Source organism: Protopterus annectens, chromosome 5.part0, assembly GCF_019279795.1.
Source record: "Protopterus annectens isolate FY-2018-M chromosome 5.part0, PAN1.0, whole genome shotgun sequence".
NCBI lineage: Eukaryota > Metazoa > Chordata > Ceratodontiformes > Protopteridae > Protopterus > Protopterus annectens.
In genome coordinates, this window is record NC_056735.1 from 1,016,930,701 (window position 1) to 1,016,945,737 (window position 15,037).

Consider the following 15,037-nt stretch of genomic DNA (forward strand, 5'->3'; position numbering starts at 1 on the left):
AATAAATTTAATGTAGAATGAAGCTCAATGGCTAAGTTCTATTGTCTGCCAAAGACACATACAAATGTGACCCCCCCCCCAGGTAGACCCATAGTAGCAGCACAAAATTATTTTCTCCATAATATGGGAATTTTTTTACATTCCTATCTTTTGAACTATGTAGTTAAGTTAAATTCTTCTATTAAAGACACGTTCCATTTTTTTGATAAAATAATGTTAAATATTATGAAGAATATTACTGAATAGTTATAGATGTAAAAAGTCTGTATACAAGTATTACTCATGAGTTAGGTATGGACACTGTTAGATTTTTTCTAGGTGATAGTCCTGTTAGTAATTATGTGATGGAATTATTGTATTTTTGTTTGACAAATAATTTTTTTGAGTTTAATAAGCTCATTTACCATTAAGTACAAGGTACTGCCATGGGTGCATCTTTTGCACCCACGTATGCTAACCTGTTCATGGGCCTTTTCGAAGTTGAGTTTTTGTATAGATTGAATTTTTTTCATAATTATGTTATTTTATAAAGTAGATATATAGATGATTTGATTTTTTATGCAGGGGGGGGTGCTGAAATAGCCCCCCAGTTTATAAATGATTTAGATGCAAATCACTTTCAGATAAAATTTGATGGCTTACAGATCGGAAAAATAGTTAACTATTTAGATGTCACTTTAACTATTAGGAACAATAAGATAGTCCCCAGGATTCACGAATCCTCTGTGTAAGACTAAAGTAGTCTTACATGAAAACGCCAGTCTAAGAGTAAGACGGCAGCGTGTCATGCATATTAATGAGGGCGCGCTGCCTCAACTTTAAGGCTAACACGGAGCATGTACGAGTGCAGGGGGCATGTCCGACTGCCGAGCAGTCCAAAAATCCACGCCACTGCAAGTCTCTCTATCGGGAAATGTCAACCTACATGAGTGAGTCCGCTCAAATGTGTACATACCCAACACTACTATCCCCCACATTCTAAACCCTAATACAATTATAAAATGTAAAACTTTTATTTATTTTTTTATTATTCCCGATATAGCTGCCCATATTTGCGCATGTTTGTGCGTGTTTGACCATTGCTTAGCTACAGTTAGCAGTCAAGACATCGAAGAAGATAATAAGAAACGTATATGCAAATTAAGCAAAATAGCAATAGCGTAGTGGTTGAACTTTCACACAAAGAGGAGGCATTCCCAGTTCGAGTCCCACCACTCCCCTTTTTTATTTTCTGTTGGAAATCTGTATATGAAAAGAATTCCTGACATTTATCATTGAAATTTTAGTAAAAAGAATTGAAATGGCCTATGTAGTAGTGAACGAATTTTATATATATATAAGAAAGTGAAATGGTTATGCATACTGATGAATGCATAAGTAACGTATCTTAAGCAATGTGAAGCACTGCTAAGCAAAGTTTAGCAATATTAAGCACATTGCAGTATAATTGCTTATAGCTTAGCACTGCTTTAACTAGCGCAATAGCTTTGCATGGAGCTGCGCATCGTGCCAACTAGCGCAAACAGAGCATGTTTGTGCGTAGCTGCGCTCCATGCTAACTAGTGCAACACTGGGCAATGCCGGGCAATGTCAAGCAACGTCGAGCAATGTAGAGCAATGTAGAGCAACGTTGGGCAAAGTTGAGCAAAGTCGGCTAAGCACAGCCACACCTCCTAGCCAGTTTGGCCAGTAGTAAAATAAAAGACAATGACAGGCCTCGAACCCGGGATACTGTGCACCATAATCACAGTACTGAACCACTAAGCCATGACAGCTTTTCATATGCATGCACTTTCAACACACACATACATATCAATAGAAGTTTACCCATTGCTAAGCAGGTGTGCTTTCAGCTGAGTTTCTTCAAAACCGGCCAGTCACAGATAAGTGCGGGAAATGAGGCATATTTAAGCTCCATAGGTGGGAATACTTGCCATAACTGGTTGTAGCTCCCATCTGCAGTCAGCATGGCTGGTGTTGGAGAGGGCTCTCGATTTCGAGCGCAATGTTGGGGCATTGAGGAGTCAAAAGTAATGGTTTGGCTCCTCGTCCATAATCATGAGGAGAGACTCCTGCAGGGGCAGTTCCAAGGCACCCAGTACAAAGCCGAAGGCTGGAACCATCTAGCTCATGATCTCACCAGGTGTCCCTCGCACTGGTGAGCTGGTCAGACACTGCTACTCAGACCTAAGGAGATGCAAGGAGGACTGACTGAACCAGTGGATACAGGAGGCCCATGGGATGGAAAATGCCCCACTACTGAGTAGGTAGACATGGAATGAAGTATGTAAGAATTGCTATGGTAGTCTATATTATGGATAGGTATGTCTCAATATCACTTAATTTACTTCACAGCTGCAGGTGTCCGTGCTGTGAATCAGCAAGCCTATTCATGCTAAGGATGCACCACCAGGCAGGTTAGTAATTATTCTGCATGTATTGTTATATAAAATAAGTGAGAGAGCCTGAGAAAAAGTGTTGTAGCCCAATAATAAAGGTATAATAAGTCTTGAATAACTTCCTTGCATGTACTGTTATATAAAATAAGTGAGAGAGCCTGAAAAAGAGTGTTGTAACCCATTAATAAAGGTATAATGAGTCCTGAATAATTTCACCGTATGTACTGTTATATAAAATAAGCGAGAGAGCCTGAAAAACAGTGTTGGAATCCATTAATAAAGGTATAATATGTCTTGAATAAGTCTTCTGCATGCACTGTTATATCAAATAAATGAGAGAGCCTCTAGAAAAGTGTGGTATGTAATCAATAAAGGTATAATACCTGGAGTGTGTCCATGTCATTTTCTTTGATATGTTGTTGTACTCTTGCATTATAGAAATACTACTGTTGCATTAAGCGCTGTCAACCCACAGTTGGGTAGGCCCATATAAAGTGGATGAAGGGAGTGCCAGTAGCTGTTAAGCATATATACAGTCCTCAACTGTTGGTTCATGTCCGGCATGTACAGGTTAATCTGGCACATGAGTAGCTTGTTATTGTGTTCCCCAGAAATGTCAGTGTGCTGCTAGACATGTAGGGGGCTGTTAAAATATAACTGATAATGTCACCTGAACACATCTAGATATGTAGATATATAAATATAAATGTAATATGTAGCAGTGACATCTGCATCGTGGACAGTTTGTATGTCAGATACAGGTCAGGTATATAAAGAACTAGCAAAACCCATATCACAATTTAACGGACATTGCCTAGTGTAATAATACATGTAGGGGATATATACTTGCAGTCAACAGGAATGTAGTGTAAACTATAAGTATATATAACTTGTTAATGGAGGTAACTTTTTACACCCTACTGTATGTGCATAAACAATGCAATTCCACACCTCAATGGGTATGTCTAATCTCAAAACATTTGTTGGGATATATGTCCTATTGGTTTATAAATATCTGCATTTACTTTGATGCATGTGCCCTGTTCAAATACCACAGTCTTGGTGGCCTGTTGCCACCAATTAATCCTGCATGCTGTTGGAATGTCCACTGTTGTTCTATATATGCATTTGTTATGCTTGCTGTTCTACTGTTGGAACTCTGGTGTGTTGGGTTAATGGGAATACTACTGCATGCTGTTACAACTAATTTGGAATGTTGTTGGCTGTTACCAACCCATAATGTCATTAAATCCCCCTAAACATAGAACGTATAGGAAGGCCGGTCCCAGCAGACCCACCTGTCCCACCTCAGCTGGCGATGGCAGCTGCAGGTCTGGTGCCCAGCCCGGGACCTCCTCAGTTGGGTCTGTGCCACCTTCGGGTGGAATGGCTGCAGGGGATGGGGCTTGTCCACCCGTACAAGTGTGGCCAGAGGAAGGCCTCCTCTCACCCTCCGAATGGTCCGGGCTGTGGTGTGTAGGGAGATCCAACTTTCTGTCACTGATCCTCTATGCCAACTTGAGCCACGAGTGGCATGACTCATGGGTGAGCCTGCCCCTCCTACGCAGCCCCCAGCACAGCCACCCTCTGGGCTGTGAAGGTGCAGTGGTGACTGCCCATGGGTGGGGATCGCAGTTCCACTGTCGCCATCTGTGGGCTTGCGGTTTCCAAACATCCTTCCCCGTCAATGTTGTTCACCCCCCACATGTGTCATATTCCACCCCTGTATGCGTCTTGTTTGTCCTGTCTGTTTACCTCCCCAACTTACCTTCCCAAATATAACTCCATCCCCTACCCCACATTCCACTCTCACCTAGGAAAAAAAAAAAAAAAGGGCAATCTGCTCTGAAAAAAAATTATGCCCCATACATAGCTGCCCATTTTGCACACATGTCTGCTGGACATATAAAATGTAATTTAATTGGCAGTACAACATACTTTGTTGTCCTCACCCCTCCAAAATTATTGCATATGCACAGCTGTTGCTGTAAAATAAATGGGCAGCTATGGTCCTTCCCTACACCCTTCCTGCACATCCCAAGCTGTTTTCCCTACAGTCTTTCCCTCTTTGTGCCCCTTTTTCACCACTGTCTTATCTCCCCATTTTCATTTCTTTCAAAGAAATGAGCGCAAGCGTTTGCGAGAGTAAGCACTTTTAAGCAGTAGTCAGTGGGTTTGCTTGAGTGTGCACTTGTGTGCGCTTAGCTAAGCATTGCTAAGCTTTGTGCAAACCCACGCAAACCCACTTACAACTGCTTAAAAGTGCCTTAGTCACCCTGCATACGAGGGCCCTTGTTCTGCTCAGCAGCAAAATAAAGCACCTCTGTCAGTCTCGAAACCCAGACCTTGGACACACTAGACTGCATGAAGTACCACTAAGCCACAGTAGATATACAGCAGGTTGTTGCTGAAATAAATACATCATGCATCAGAACAAGTGAATGTAAAGGAAAAATAGGAATGCCATAACACAAAACCTGTTCTGTGGAACTTTACCAGCAGTTGTTGAGGAATTGCATTACATGACTGTGATAAGAGAACCAGCCATTCTAGCAGTAAATGATCTTAAAGCAGCACTTTACAACCCCCCACACAATATCATATCAGGACAAACACTGGCATATCTGACTAGGGTAGAGGACATACATCCCAACTGTGACTACATATCAGGGATGTCCCTGATTCTGAAACATATGTTAGCTATGTCCCTCTGAATCCCCTGAAAAGTACTGACATTAGACAGAAAGGTGGGGTATTACACCTAATGAATATTGACAATATGTAGGAGTTAGAGACCACTTGTATTTCACACAGGGGTGGAATATGACACGTGGGGGGTGAACAACATTGATGGGAAAGGATGTTTGGAAAAAAGGTGCAGTAATCCATGTACACTGGTTCTCCCAAAGTCTCCACTTACTGTCTCTAATATTTAGAAGGTGTACCTCACTTTTACCTACCTTTACCTCACTCTGTTCAAATATGTACCTGAGTGTTTCAGAGGCCTGGCCGAGGCAGAAACACACAGGCATATCAGCTTTTCTGCTGTTACACACTGTAAAAATAGCTTTGGAAGAAGTTCCACAAGCATACCCTTATGTAGGAGTACAACACTGAAATACCAAAGGATGCAGCCATGTACTGGTAGCAAATGACTGTAACAATGCCATTGTACCAGTGCTGAAAAGACCTGTGCATTGCACAGAGAATAACAGCCTAACGTCTGGCTACCAGCTGGATAGATCCACAGTTGGGAGCTATGCAGACAGACTACTTGCCTTGCTAAACTAACAGGTACACAGCAACTATTTAAGTCCAGCAAGATAACATTCACACAATAATACATAATGCTCCCTGTATGTCTGCATCCCCACCCAAATGTACAATATACCTGTGTGTTCAGGGTCTACCAAGGATGTAGGTAGGCATACTCAGTACTGGAATTGTCCAGTTTTCTTGTGCATCCTGTGGTAATGTCAACAATAAAAAAGCACAAACTGTGCAGAAGTGAGTACATTAATATTCACAGTATGGCAGTTCACAAACAGTTCATGTGCCAAATGAATACATCTCAATAACTACTTTTGTATGGCAGTTAATTGTATAAGTAGAAAAGAAAATACATACTCCCATGTATCTTGTGTTAGCATTTATAGGGGTGAGTACAATTCTACACTGACAACTGTGTACTGGAAGTGGCAACATTCAGGTCTGAGTACAACATTTAAATCACTGGCTACACCCCTAGCTTCAGATATAAGAACTATACCAACCTTCTGACTTACACAACGGTGTCCACAGCAAACAAGCATGGGCCCCACTTTGGAAAGCTGAAAGGGCTACGCCTACCTGACATAGCAATTTATACCATTGGGTTGCTATGACAGTGAGTACTGCAATTATCACACAGCAGGCTGCATGCAATTACCAAATGGTGGCCACCAATTGGTGCAGAAGCCATCACATGCACATGTGCAAATACCTATAAAAGCAGGCTGCACTTGCTGGCCACACATGCAGTCATTCCATTGCAGAGATTGAGAGAGAGAGAGAGAGAGAGAGAGACAGACAGACAGAGACAGACAGAGACAGAGAGAGAAACACACCAACCCACATCAAACGAAAAAAAAAAAAGGAACGTTATACTACCAACACATACAAAGGAAAGGTATGTAACAGATATGTATTTACTGGCATGTAGTAGATGTATTTGAAGAGTGCTCTACATACTTTGAAACATCCATATGTGGCAGCAGTACGTATTAATGCACAGATGCACTGCATAACTACTGCCATGGACAAATCAGTGTGTAGCTGTGTGCAGTGGGACATAACTGTGACATATGTAGCTCAGCATTAAATGTCAAACATCTGATCCATGTTATCTGTGTTCTGTACAGTAGTGTGGACAATGGCTGTTTGGAGGAGTAGTGCATACAGCTATATAAACATGGATGTGACAAAGTAACACATGCATGATAGTCATATTAATGTGTAGCTTAGCATTGGCAACTGCTGTACCAGGCTAGTATGCTAATCTAGCATTTGCCGCTATATATACACCCTGTAATATCACTGTGTGCTCACATGTGACAACTGTTTATGTTGCAGCAAAGCCCAACAGGTCAGCCATGAGGTCCAGGGACTTACAACTGTGTGGACCTTGTGTGTGTATGCCACAGACATACGGAGAGATATATCTCTGTCAGATATATTAGCATCTGTACATGTGCATAGAGCAAGGGACATACTGCAACTGTTTGTGAAGGGAGGTCATATATATTTTGGTGAAGGTTGTTATGTGCATATTTGTATGTAGGTAGTAGTGTGTGGCAAACAAGACAGCATACAGTGCTGGTAAATGACATGTGGTGGTTAAACGCTGTGGGTGTGATTTGTTAGGTTTCCAGTGTTGCAGCCATTGAGGCCTGCTAAAGCCACATGGGCTGAGAAAACCTTCTATGCATTTCACACTAGACTGTGCAATATCATTACATAACTGTATACCTCACATCCTTCACATAATTGATATTCCCACCATGAAAGGTGGACTGTATATGTGCTTATATGTATATCTATATGTACACCAATGGATGTTTATATGTATATGTATAGATATATATATATATATATATATATAGAGAGAGAGAGAGAGAGAGAGAGAGACAGACAGAGTCATATTTACTCCAACAGATGCCTGGTGACAAAGCCATGGCCTCAAGCTCAATGTCGAAAATGCATTGGCATCCCTTTTGCTAAAAACTCTGTACCCATGAACTACCACATAGGTGGTAGTTGACTTAACACCGGAAGTGTGATAAGAGACCATGGGACACAGGTGGACAGTAGTCTCCCCTTTGATAATCACAGTGTCACATTAGTCATATAAACTGTCTATGTGGCACACCTCATCACAAAATGTGTGTCATCAAGGGGAAAGAGGTCAGTGTTCCCCTCTACTCATCACTCACAAAACCCATTATAGAGTACAATGTCCCTTCTGGTATGAACCTCAAAAGGCATCTACAGCAACTGGAAAGGCCACACCCTTACCTCACAAAGAGTATTACTGGCCTCAAACAGATGCCCTATGCAGACCGTCTCACAAAACCACAGCTAGACTGTGTCGCATACCGCCAACCCAGAGGTGACCTCTGCCTAACATACAAAGCTATGTCAAACCCAGAGCTGTTGGACATGCTTCACGTAAACAGATCACAATCCGTATAAGCTACACGCTTTAGGGACCTAAACCTTGTCACCTCAATAAACAGAACATGCTGGAGGGATACATTCCTTTCTCAGAGACATCCCATACTCTGGAACAAATTACCTATCAATAGCAAACAAAGCTCCTCAGTAGCACTTGTCATGAATAGTCTTGATGATTGGATGGGAGATAGGAAATACACCCCGGGAATCACCTCTGTGGCTCTGCTTGACAGGGGCACATGAAATTAAATTACTTGGGTGTCAAAGTCCAGGGTACCATCTGGCTAGGCTTCTATAGGCCCTAGGGCCAATAGTTTATTACCTACCTATAAACCAATACACACACACATTTACTTGTTGCAATAATTGCTATGTGAGGTTGACTGAGTGTCATGGTGAATGTGTCACAGTTGTGTATATGTGGGATAGCTTAGTGGAAAACTGTTTCTGTCATGGTATTATGTGTCCTAGCTCTGATCCCAGCAAAAGATGTGTATGCTATTGCTAGCCAGAAAAAGCAGTGTGGCATATGGTCTGACGTAGTCCCTTGGTGTTAACTGGGGTGTGCCATTGGAGGCTAAAGAAGTACATGCATACTCATTGATTGGTACTGCTGGTGAATCCAAATCCTGTATGAGCTGTAGTACTACCTAAAGCTGTAGGCCTAAACAGCACAGTATGGTGTATGTCCACATTGCTTGGCAACACTGTTTTGTGTGTTCCCTGTAGTCCTCACAGATTACATACCTCAGGCATATGGGTTTGTAAGTACTGACACACAGTACTGTATGGTACACACATAAAGCTCATCTGGGTTGCCATACCTCTGTGTCCCGTATGTATGTCTGATGTGTGTGTGGGTATGCCTGTAACATGCCCTCGGTCACATGTGTGTTGCAGGATATAAGTGCGTAATTAGCAACATGTATAGTTTAGTACAGCAGTATGCCACCTATATTCATGAATGTGCACATATGTTAGGCAGGGTTTGCCATCAACAACTAGTGTGGTATACTGGTAATACTGTAACTGGACTTTACAATCATTGCAATGGATGACATATATCTTTATGCATTAGCTTGATATATACCTCCTGTGGCTAGGTGGTGCATTGTGTCACATACAGTGTGCCATGTACTATTGTATAGTCTTAAATAGTGGTTTCTCTTTGTTGCTGTGCAGCAAATGGTTTAATATATAAAGTGTGCCAGGCACTGTCAGGCAGTTGTGGGTTAAGCACTGACATGTGGTATTGAAAGTGTGTATCCTCTGACAGACAATAGGTTGCTATTCATGGCAGTTCAGTGATATCTGTACTGTAGAATGTTAAGTGTGCCAGATGACTTGCTCACACTTATTGTTTCATTGTCTTCCAGGGTCTTGGCCCACCATCGCAACCCATCCTATAGTCCAGCAGAGGATGAAATCCTAACGTCCAGTCTGTTGCAAAACTACACCCTGCAATTCTCAAGAACCAGCCAGGACCAGCATGAGCTGACTGCACTGTGGCAAGATGTTGTCCGTAGGGTAAATGACATAGGCATGCATAACCAGACATATGAGCAGGTACACCATCACTGCAGTGATTTACTTAGACATGTCTGGCAGCATGCGTCTGATGTCCGTAGGCAACAGCTTGCCACAGGTGGTGGGGTTACCACCCATCTCACCCTCACCAGAGTGGAGGAGCTGCTCCTAAGCCTGGTGGTTCCCGGCCAACAACAACAACAGCAGACATGTATCATCATGGAGGCTGGAGCCCCCCAGCAGGTTCACATGGAGCATGCAGGTAATATGGCATATCTGTAAACTACTGTTATCTCTGTTGGTAGGTCATGCATATGTGAGATGTGTACTGTGTAGTTAGAAGATGTGGAGCCTGGTGTTGTGCAATACTGATAATTTGGAACATGATCTGTAGGCCTGTGACTGTCAACCATTGTACTTCTGTAAGATTACAAACCCACAGTAGCAATGCCACAGTTGTTGCCACTGACAAACTGTCTCATATCCTTGTAGGTCCCTCTGGTGTGACAGCAAGGCAGCAGACCCATGCTGGTGAGTGTGTTCCACATTTAATATTGCAAATAATATGTGCATGTCATAGGTGAGGTGTAGGCCATGTACACATGTAACACACCTACGCATAATGCATGCTGTGCATGTTTTCTGTGAGACTATGCACATCTCAGTAACATGAGTAGCTGCCGCAGACACATGCAATACACACAGCATCCCAAACAATTGTAGTGGACATTGGATAGGCAGAGTCAATACATATGCACGCAACATACACAACTTCGTCATACGCAGTACATGTTAATATGCTACACATGGCATATTCAGACACCCGCTGTAAGGTCACACTACAGTATCCCAAATGTCATCCACACAGCACACATAATATACCTCAGGGGTAGAGGCCTATCAATGGGCGATGCGACACTCTTCAACACACAACACATTCATGTTAGGCAATGCTCCCTATTGGGCACCTTACAAACCCATGTAACAACTGGCTGTGAAATGGTGAATGTAGCCATGGCAATGCGGTTCAGGTACAGCATGATAGGTGCCAGTCTGGCACACATTAGTAGCCTTGAGTGACCAGATGCTGCTGCATGATGATGGCGCATGGTACTACACCCCATCCAGTTACAGTAACCACAGTACTACACATAGCATTCATTGCTATACACCTCAATGTTGTGTGAGTGCAAACATATGCACCTATACACAATATGCATAGCATCACCATTTGCACAAAGTGACACATATATGTCTTGTAATGCTATTGAGTGTATAGGTTGCATGACACACATTGGGTATGTGTGATGTTTACTGTTGCAATTGTGTCATAGTATGCCATGTCATGGCTGGCACTGGCATGTCCATAATATGTTCTACACTCACCATAACTACTGTACAATGGCTATGTTGAGCAGCTATGTTGAGCAATGGTATTCCATCAGGGATACATGCACTACTCATCCTGTGTGTGTACATAGCATGCATGAGCTAAACCTGTGTCCACAATTAACTGCTAAGGACACAGACGTTCTAATCAGTACTGGATATCTATGTGACACACAGATAAACATCCAGCCATGGTATGTATACCTATGAGTGATGGTGCACAGCACATTGAAGAGCTTGTAATACTTGCACAGCAATGTTGTGTCCATGTACACATTGCGTTCCAGGGTGAGGCCAATCACTGAACAACAACACACATGCATCAAAGCCATGTATACTGTCATTAGCAAGGACTGTCTACACTCGCACTGCATGCTGTTGAGCAACACACATCCTGCATGCTGACATGTGTGATATGACTGTTTGGCTTGTGATACTGTACCCCACCATCAACCACTATTGAGTATGTTCTGGATTGTTGGTGGTGTGTGTGTGTTTGTGTGTGTGTGTGTGTGTGTCTGCTTTAGTGAGGAGTGTATTTGTGTGCATGTATGCATGTCTGCATGTGTTCATGTGTGTATTTGTTCATGTGTGCATGTGTGCATTTGTGCACGTGTTCATGTGTGCATTTGTTCATGTGTGCATGTGTGCATGTGTTCATGTGTGCATTTGTGCATTTCTGCATTTGTTCATGTGTGCATGTGTTCATGTGTGCATTTGCTCATGTGTACATGTGTGCATGTGTGCATGTGTTCTGACATCATGTACAGGTCGTAAAGTGTGTTTCCTGTCTTCCTCTCACAGGTGCTGAGGTTGGGCAGGTTCTCTGCAGCAGGGAACCTGATGTCACTGACACAAATAGTGATAATGAGGATAGGTGTGTTGAGGCACAGGCATGTTTGCCAGGGTCTGTCGTTGGCCCACCAATCAACAGTACACAGGTGTCCACCCCATCCATGCACACAGTCATACAGCCAATACATCCATCATCACCAATGCCCTTAGCTGAGGGACAGTGTACAGTCAGCAATGGCCAGGACAGTGTGGTATCTATGGCACATGCATCCAGACACAGCAGCCACACTCAGAGGTCTGGAATGGTACCACATAGGCAGATGTCCAGGGGTTCTCATCGGAGCACTGCTGGTCATTATGCCCCTGGCAGATGTGCCACAGGTTTTACATCCGCACACATGTTGCAGGCTGTCATGGAGGCACAGGCACGTATGGAACGGTATACCAGACAGGGACTAAGGGCACAGAGGCACATAGCACCACTTTAAATAACAGTATCCATGACCTAGCAGGTGCCATCCGTAATTACACTGAGGTCACTGATAGACGTTGGGTTGAGACATTAGATGTCCTCCGCAATGTCATGTCCATGTGTCAGGACAGTGCTGGATGGTTGAGATGTTGATGTGAATGTATGTATGCAACATCAGCAGCTGGCAGTCACCGCAGATGTCCCTCAAGTCACAGCTGCTCCCATATTGCCAGTTCCAGCCCCAGCAATGTTGGGGGTGGGCTGTCCATAGACCGTCATAGAAGACCACGTGCACATGGCTCTGGCCAGTCCCAGCAAAGACCTGGGTCCAGTGTACATATGTCTTCCTCTGAGGATAGTACCCAGTCTGACTTAGTACCTGATACTAATCAAAAATAGTCAGAAACAACTAAATGAAAACAAGGCAATTCCAGACTGCAAGTAGGATAACCTTTTTAAAGTTTATTTTAAATCCACCAATACATGAGCGCTTTCATCTCCAAAATGAGACTTCATCAGATAAAACATTACCAGTGCTATGCCTACTATTTAAAATGCCACAATAACCGTAATTAACTAACCAATTAAAAATTTAAAGCAGCAATGTCAGCTGATTTTAAAATGTAGTATTATTTTGTACCATAAGGCCATTATACATAAGTGTATAAAAATCAAAAAATAAATAGATGTTTCCTTACATTTGTATAAAACTAAGAATAACTAAATAAATATACTTTATATCTATTATGAAATATTACCATAGTCACATCTGAAAATAATAAATATATAAAACATGTCATACCCAATAGTTCAAACCTTAGCTGCCTTTTCAATAAATGTAGCTTTAATACTGATGTATTCATTAAGGCCTGGGGGGTAATTGGCCTTAAGTCTCAATTGCCATTTTAATTCCCTATTCAATAATAGATTCTTTGTATCACCCCCCTGTGGTTATTTTTAACCAAATCAATAATTCCAAATTTAAAACTACTGGAAGATGCACAGGAAACCAAATGTTTGTATAGGGCACTGGTATCTTTCCTAATCCTAATGTCATTAAGGTGTTCATATATTCTATCTTTTAGTGCCCTTTTGGTTTTCCCAATATAAAATGATGAACAGTGTGTACAGATGGCCATATATACCAACATTCTGCTATAACAATTTCCTTTACAAAATTTAGCAACACTGTCCAAGCCATTGTTTAATTTTATAGACTCTTCCTTGTAGATGTGAGAATATTGTCCACATCTACCACATGAGCTAGTTGTCAAATCAGGGTATGGTGATTTGGCACACATTTTAGTAGACTTTAAACTATACCTGAGAAAATTAAACCTTGGTTTGATACATAAAAAAACCTTGGGAGACAATATATGAACACCTTAATGACATTAGGAGTAGGAAAGATACCAGTGCTCTATACAAACATTTGGTTTCCTGTGCATCTTCCAGTAGTTTTAAATTTGGAATTATTGATTTGGTTAAAAATAACCACAGGGGGGGGGGTGTGATACAAAGAATCTATTATTGAATAGGGAATTAAGATGGCAATTGAGAATTAAGGCCAATTACCCCCCCAGGCCTTAAAGAATACATCAGTATTAAAGCTATACTTATTGAAAAGGCAGCTAAGGTTTGAACTATTGGGTATGACATGTTTTATATATTTATTTTTTTCAGATGTGACTATGATAATATTTCATAATAGATCTAAAGTATATATATTTAGTTTTTCTTATTTTTATACGAATGTAAGGAAACATCTATTTATTTTTTGATTTTTATACACTTATGTATAATGGCCTTATGGTACAAAATAATACTACATTTTAAAATCAGCTGACATTGCTGCTTTAAATTTTTAATTGGTTAGTTAATTAAGGTTATTGTGGCATTTTAAATAGTAGGAGTAGCACTGATAATGTTTTATCTGATGAAGTCTCATTTTGGAGATGAAAGTGCTCATGTATTGGTGGATTTAAAATAAACTTTAAAAAGGTTATCCTACTTGCAGTCTGGAATTGCCTTGTTTTCATTTAGTTGTTTGTGACTATTTTTGATTTGTTTTGTTCTTTGGATTGGTTCCAGTTATTGCTTGGAGGATCATTGTGCAATTTATTGAACATTGGTGCTACCCACTATGGAAGGTTCTCCTGGTGACTCTACCATTATCGGACAAGATATTATGCTTAGTCCTAGTTTAGACCAGTATACAGGCTTTGCTGTATTCTGGGCTGTGGTGTAGTTCATGTGTTGTCCATTGCCTTACTTGGATAGAAGGAAGTTTCTTTGCTCACCAGTGGGAGTTGGGAGCCTTGAGCAGCCTATCTGTCCCTGAAGGAGTGACCTCAGCACAAGAGCTTGTAGTAATTGGTCATTTTGGACCATTTCCAGCTCTTTTGAAGTTCCCTGTTTAAAATCCGCCCCTGAGCGTTTTTTTCTGGATATACTACTCAGATATAGCTCCTCGTGGTCCTGCAGAGTGGTGCTAGCAGCATCGAACTGAGAAAAGCGACTACTTTCCTGATCTAAGTATTTGTTTGCTGTTTTACCTGAGAGACCTTCCTTTTCTTACTTTGAACAAGTTTATACTGCTTTATTACCTGTTTTATGCATTGTACATTATCTGAATTTAAAGTTACATTTGGTCGAAAGTTTGTTGTTAAATTTAACTGCTGAGGCTACCCACTAAAGTGAGCTAGCCTGTGTAAGTGATTTATTACTGTTTTTCCTGCATTTC